Raw genomic sequence first — 6,723 nt, 5'->3', positions numbered from 1 at the left:
TTAGGCAACGCAATCTGCCCCGGATTTAGATCTGGGGCTTCTGTCGGGGTGATATCCCAAGCATCATCTGACAACAGGTGTAAGCCGTGCTCATCGTGACTGTTCGACGCTCCTGGTGCTGGCCCAAATCCGTTGAAGATCAAGTCTCCGCGAATATCCGCTATGTAGTTCAAGTTTCCGAACCTGACCTGGTCGCCGGGGGCATAGCTATCGATCTCCTCCAGGTGGCCAAGCGAATTGGCCCGCAGTGCGAAGCCGCCGAGCACGAAGATCTGTCTGGGGAGAAAAGTCTCGCCCTGGACAGCGTCGTTGATAATGGTTGAAGGAGCCATCGAGCCTGACAGCGACGACACAGAGGAACTCTCAATGAAAGCACCAATGTCGGTGTCAAAACCGGCGGATCTCGGGTAGGGTGTCCCAATTTGTGCGTCAAGGCTGATGGTAACAAGAAGCAAGGGACACAGATGTTTACCCAGGTTCGGGCCCTCTCGATGGAGGTAAAACCCTACTTCCTTTTTGATTTATATTGATGATATGGGCAGTACAAGAGTAGATCTACCACGAGATCGTAGAGGCTAAACCCAAAGAGCTAGCCTATGATGGTATGATTGTAATCGTGATCAGTCTTCTAAGGACCAACCTCTCCGGTTTATATAGACACCGGAGAGGGCTAGGGTTTACATGGAGTCAGTTACAAGGAAGGAAGCACAATATCCGGATCGCCAAGCTTGCCTTCCACGCCAAGGAGAGTCCCATCCGGGCACAGGCCAAAGTCTTGAGTCTTGTATCTCCACGCTTCAATAGTCCAGACGTTGTACACAGTCCGGCTGTCCGGATACGCCCTAATCCAGGACTCTCTCATGGTGTCCGCCCAGTCCAGCATGGATTTCAGCCAAGAGCTTCCGCCCTTCCTCCTCGGAGATGCATCTTTGGAGCACTGGTGGCACTTTTCTTGTAGAGTTCCCCTTCATGGACTTTGTAAGCTTTAGAACACCGGACAATGCAGCGTGCTTCGTTTTGGTCTTCTGGGAGCTCCTGCCTATTTAGGTAGGCCAAGAAAGGCTCAGTCCATGGGGCGACTACGGCCATGATTTCATGGGCCGTAGATGTTATTTTGGTGGTAGAGCCTCCGATTATGTTTGATTGTTCGGAATCTGGGGGTGTGTTCGGATCCGTGCTAGTATTGCTAGACTTCCCTTCCCATACTACGAATGGCTTGAACAACCTTTCCAGAAATATGTTAGATGGGATAGGGTCGCGTTTAGCGCCCATATGGGCGAGAACGTTAGTCGCGTGATTGTTTTCTCGAGCCACATGGTGGAATTCGAGCCCCTCGAATTGAGCTGACATTTTGAGGATGGCATTAAGGTAGGCCGCCATTTTCGGATCCTTGGCATCAAAGTCTCCGTTTATTTGTGATATTGCGAGGTTCGAATCCCCGCGCACTTCCAGGCGTTGGATGCGCATAGAGACTGCCATCCGAAGACCGTGCAACAGAGCCTCATATTCGGCTGCATTGTTGGAATCTGTGTGTAATATTTGGAGGACGTACTGGACCATGTCTCCGGTGGGAGACGTCAGGACTACACCTGCTCCCAATCCGGCCAGCATTTTGGAGCCATCGAAGTGCATGATCCAGTTGGAATACGCGCCATACTCTTTCGGGAGTTCGGCTTCTGTCCATTCGGCGACAAAGTCAGCCAGTACTTTCGACTTGATGGCCCACCATGGTTTGTATATTATGTCGAACGGAAGGAGCTCGATAGCCCATTTAGCAATCTGGCCCGTGGCGTCGCGGTTATTTATTATGTCATTGAGTGGTACTTCAGAGGCCACCGTAATCGAACACTATTGAAAGTAGTGTCGCAGCTTCCGGGATGCCATGAAGACCGCGTATGCTATTTTTTGATAGTGTGGGTATCGGGATTTGCATGGGGTGAGCACTGTGGATACGTAATAAACCGGCTTTTAGAGCGGGAATTTGTATCCGTCCACCTCTCGTTCGACGACGAGCATTGCGCTTACAACTTGATGTGTTGCGGCTATGTACAGTAGCATGGGCTCGCCAATATTTTGCGCTGTTAGGACTGGATTACTGGCCAGTAAGGTCTTTATTTCATCGAGTCCGGCCGTGGCTGCATCCGTCCACGCGAAGTGTTCGGTGCACCGAAGGAGGCGGTAAAGAGGTAATGCCTTTTCTCCTAACCTGGAGATAAAGCGACTTAAAGTGGCCACACATCCAGCTAGTTTCTGGATCTGCTTGAGGTCTGTTGGTATATCCAACTACGATAGAGCTCGGATTTTTCCGGATTCGCTTCAATTCTTCTATTGGAAACAATGAAGCCCAGCAGTTTCCCCGAGGAGATGCCGAAAACGCATTTTTCCGGATTAAACTTGATGTCGTATGTCCGGAGGTTATCGAATGTAAGCCTCAAGTCATCTATTAGGGTTTCATCATGTCTTGTTTTTATGACCACGTCATCCACATATGCCTCCACTGTTTTGCCGATTTGTTTTTCCAAGCATGTTTGAATCATGCGTTGATAGGTTGCACCAGCATTCTTAAGCCCGGAAGGCATAGTGTTGAAGCAAAAAGGGCCATATGGCATTATGAAAGCTGTTGCAGCTTGGTCAGACTCTGCCATCTCTATTTTATGGTGTCCAGAGTATGCGTCGAGAAAACACAGCGAGTCGTGTCCAGCTGTGGCATCGATAAATTCATCGATGCGAGGTAGGGGAAAGGGATCCTTGGGGCAAGCCTTGTTGAGGTCTTTGAAGTCGACGCATAGGCGCCAGGATTTGTCCTTCTTTGGTACCGTTACCAAATTTTCCAGTCAATCCGGATGTTTGATATCTCTGATGAATCCAGCCTCAAGTAGCTTGGCTAGCTCTTCCCCCATTGCATGTTGTTTGGGTTCTGAAAATCGCCTTAGGGTCTGTTTGACAGGTTTGTATCCCTTTAGTATGTTAAGGCTATGTTCGGCCAATCCGCGTGGGATGCCCAGCATGTCCGATGGGTGCCAGGCGAAAATGTCCCAATTCTGGCGTAAAAAGTCTCGTAGTGTGGCGTCCATTGCGGGGCTCAGCTGCGTCCCGATGGAAGCTGTCTTCGTGGGGTCCGTTGGATGGACTTGGAATTTGACTATCTCGTCTGTGGGTTTAAATGAGGTGTACTTGGATCACTTGTCGAGTATCACGTCGCCCCTATCCATGATGGCCCGTAGCATTGTTAATTCTTCGGCTGCTAGGGCTTTGGATAATACGTCCAGGGCTAGTGCTGGGGTTTTGTTTCCGACACGAAGTGCGACGTCCGAATTACTGGCTAGAGTGATGATTCCATTGGGCTCGGGCATTTTAAGCTTCATGCACCCGTAATGGGGTATGGCTTGAAAGCTCGTAAATGCATCCCGCCCTAGAAGGGCGTGGTATCCGCTGCTAAAAGGAGCCACTTGGAATGTGATTTCTTCGGACTTGTAGTTCTCCGGGGTGCCGAATACCACATGGAGTGTGATTTTTCCCGCACACCGCGCTTCCCGACTAGGGATAATTCCCCTGAAGGCTGTGCCACTTTGTTCAATGCGGCTTTTATCAATTTCCATCTTGTTGAGCGTTTCTTCATAGATCAAGTTTAATCCGCTCCCGCCGTCCATGAGTACTTTAGTGAGCCGGAAGCCGTCCATGATTGGGCTAAGGACCAGAGCGGCTGGTGCCCGGACGGTCTGGAATCGAGGTTCATCACGGGCATTGAAAGTTATAGCAGTGTCGTTCCAGGGGTTTATTTTTGCCACATGGCAAAATTCCGCGGAGCTTCGATGTGCTCGCTTGCGCCTATTGTTTGAGGCGAAAGTCTTGAAGACTGTTAGTATCGTATTGTGCTCGTTGGCGGGATGTTGTTCTGCTTTACGGTTTGCAAGAAGATCCTCGCCACTTTTTGCAACCCGCCAGAGTATCCAACACGCCCTAAGGCTATGGGTTGGTGTTGTGTCCGGAGCACTATGGAGTTTACATGGCCCATCAAGCCATTCTTCCAATACGGTTCCCCACCCTGGGGTGTGCTTTGGTTTCTTGGGAATTGGATCGGCCGACTTACGAGAGTTCACTTGTTTAGTTCGGACAAAGGTCTTGGTGAGAGCCATACTATCCCAAAATTCTGTTTGGGTTTTCTAGGTGCTTTCCATTGCAAAGTACTTCTGTATTATGGTTGCCAAGTCCGTGAAGTGTACTATGTCACGGCGACTTATAGCATTAAGGAGTCCTTTGTCCGTGCAGTTTTTGCAGAAGAGTGAGACTACGTCCTCCTCGCGGCAGTCCTTGACCTTGTTAAGCGCAAGGAGGAATCTGGCCCAGTAGCGATGTACAGTCTCCTGGGGCTCTTGCCTGATGCGGGAGAGACGGTTTAAGTCCAGGTGGGTGTTGTTAGCTGAATCTGGATTCTGATCCGATCTAACACCCAGGGGCATGGGAGGTTCCGAGCCTAACAGTTCGGGATCCGGAGTGTTGCCCAATTTCTTCGGCCCGATGCCCAATTTTAAGTCCGGGACCCGGGTCATGTCTTCCTTTGAGCAGGTGTTCGGCTCAAGGAGTTCGGTGATCCGGACATAATTCGTCCTCAAAGTTGAGGGGCAATCCGTGTGTGGTTCCTCCACTACCGCTATCTCATGGGTGGCCAGTGGGGATCTAATGTCCCTTCGGTCGGGTTTAAGCCCGATCCGGTGATAGTCTGTAGCGACTCCCAGAGCGGCGATGTGATCCAAGAGCTCATTAAGGGAGGAGAGCTCCATCAGATCCATATGTTTGGTGAGCTCCGAACTGAAGTGAAGGTTATGCGTAATGACCCAAGAGGCCATCGTCGGCGCAACCGCCGATGGGGCAGCCATGATAAAGCTGCCAAGTCGAAGAGTTTGGCCTACGACCAGTGCTCCCCCTGAGGTAATGTTGTCCTTGACGACGAGACGAGTCATCGAGCCTTGCGGCGACGACACAGAGGAACTCTCAATGAAAGCACCAATGTCGGTGTCAAAACAACGGATCTCGGGTAGGGGGTCCCGATCTATGCGTCTTAGTCTGATGGTAACAGGAAGCGAGGCACACAATGTTTACCCAGGTTAGGGCTCTCTCGATGGAGGTAAAACCCTACTTCCTGCTTGATTAATATTGAAGATATGAGTAGTACAAGAGTAGATCTACCACGAGATCATAGAGGCTAAACCTTAAGAGCTAGCCTATGATGGTATGATTGTAATTGTGACCGGCCTTCTAAGGACCAACCTCTCCGGTTTATATAGACACCAGAGAGGGCTAGGGTTTACATGGAGTCGGTTACAAGGAAGGAAACACAATATCCGGATCGCCAAGCTTGCCTTCCATGCAAATGAGAATCCCATTCGGACACGGGCCGGAGTCTTGAGTCTTGTATCTTCACGCTTCAATAGTTCGGATGATGTATACAGTCCGGCTGTTCGGATACCCCCTAATCGAGGACTCCCTCATATAGCCCCACCATGCTTGGTGGGTGTCGGATATGCATGCATAACGGGTTGGTTTTGAAGGAAATATGCCCTAGAGGCAATAATAAAGTTGTTATTTTATACTTTCTTATTCATGATAAATGATTATTATTCATGCTAGAATTGTATTGATTGGAAACCTAAATACATGTGTGAATACATAGACAAGCACTGTGTCCCTAGTGAGCCTCTACTTGATTAGCTCATTGATCAAAAATGGTTAAGGTTTCCTAACGATGGACATGAGTTGTCATTTGATAATGGGATCACATCATTAGGATAATGATGTGATGGACAAGGCCCATCCGTTAGCTTAGCATATTGATCATTCAGTTTTTTTGCTATTGCTTTCTTCATGTCAAATACATATTCCTTCGACTATGAGATTATGCAACTCCCGGATACCGGAGGAATGCCTTGTGTGCTATCAAACTTCATAACATAACTGGGTGATTATAAAGATGCTCCACAGGTATCTCCGAAGTTGTTTGTTGAGTTGGCATAGATCGAGATTAGGATTTGTCACTCCTAGTATCAGAGAGGTATCTCGGGGCCCTCTCGGTAATACAAATCATAAGAAGCCTTGCAAGAAAAGTGACTAATGAGTTAGTTGCAGGATGATGTATTACGGAACGAGTAAAGAGACTTGCCGGTAACAAGATTGAACTAGGTATGAAGACACTAATGATCGAATCTGGGGCAAGTAACATACCGATGGACAAAGGGAATTACGTATGTTTCCATAATGGTTCGACCAATAAAGATCTTCTTAGAATATGTGGGAGACAATATGAGCATCCAGGTTCCGCTATTGGTTATTGACCGAAGAGCTGTCTTGGTCATGTCTACATAGTTCTCGAACTTGTAGGGTCCACACGCTTAATGTTTGTTGACGATATAGTATTATATGAGTTATGTGATTTGGTGACCGAATGTTGTTCAGAGCCCCGGATGTGATTCCGAACATGTCGAGGAGTCTCGAATTGATCGAGAGGTAAAGATTGATATATAGGCCGATGGTAATCGGACACCGGAAGTGTATCGGGTATTTAGCGGAGTACCGGAGGGGTTACTGGAAACCCCGGGGGGACATATGGGCCACATGAGCCATGGGAGGGGAGAACACCAGCACACAAGGGGTGGCGCGCCCCCCTTATGGTAGGTGGCCTAATTGGAGAAGGAGAGGAGGGGGTTCGCCGCCCCTTCCTTCTCTTCT

The sequence above is a fragment of the Triticum dicoccoides genome, chromosome 1B (assembly GCF_002162155.2).
Source record: "Triticum dicoccoides isolate Atlit2015 ecotype Zavitan chromosome 1B, WEW_v2.0, whole genome shotgun sequence".
Lineage (NCBI taxonomy): Eukaryota > Viridiplantae > Streptophyta > Magnoliopsida > Poales > Poaceae > Triticum > Triticum dicoccoides.
The sequence above is the reverse complement of the archived record's forward strand: the minus strand, read 5'-3'. Positions refer to the sequence as shown.